The sequence below is a fragment of the Tupaia chinensis genome, unplaced genomic scaffold (genome assembly GCF_000334495.1).
Source record: "Tupaia chinensis unplaced genomic scaffold, TupChi_1.0 Scaffold138060_1, whole genome shotgun sequence".
NCBI classification, from domain to species: Eukaryota; Metazoa; Chordata; class Mammalia; order Scandentia; family Tupaiidae; genus Tupaia; species Tupaia belangeri.
Window position 1 is genome coordinate 1,186,980 of NW_006197961.1, and position 643 is coordinate 1,187,622.

Genomic DNA, 643 nt, shown 5'->3' on the forward strand with positions numbered 1-643 from the left:
ACTAGGTGGGAATGCAGCGACATAGCCATTACTCTAACTGCTGGTCCTGACTTCATATCTTTCTAAAATCCACTTCATGTGCATGGTAAGACAAGGAGTCAGGCAGGGTCCTCTTGCCCCTAATGCATTTTACAGACAAGGAAACCAAACATCGGCCCTATGAACAATCACTTACGGGCCAGCAGGTGGTATGGTGGTTAAGGTGCTGGATCCCACATGGCCAGCTCCATGGTTCAAGTTCCAGACCCAGCAGCTTGAAAATCACAGCAGATGTGTGTGCGTGCATGGCCAAAATCCCGAGAGGAGAATGGAGGAGAAGGGACTGTGGTGTGGCCGTCCCCCTGGGGGGTGATTTCTCTTTCTCTCTCTGTTTCTCTCCAGCAAGTGCATGTGCCCTTGTATATAATATAAATAAAAGAATGAATGAATGAGTAAGGACAGCCTCTCCTCAAAGAAGTAACCAGTTTTGCAGCAGATGGGATACTGGTTACATTGCTGGATTCCCATGTGGTTGACCATGGTTTGAGTCCCGGACCCGGTTGCTTAAACTCACGCCGGGCGCGTGTGCGTGCGTGCCCAAGATCCCGAGAGGAGAACGGAGAAGAAGGGATTGCGGCGTGGCCATCCCCCCTGGGGGGTGATT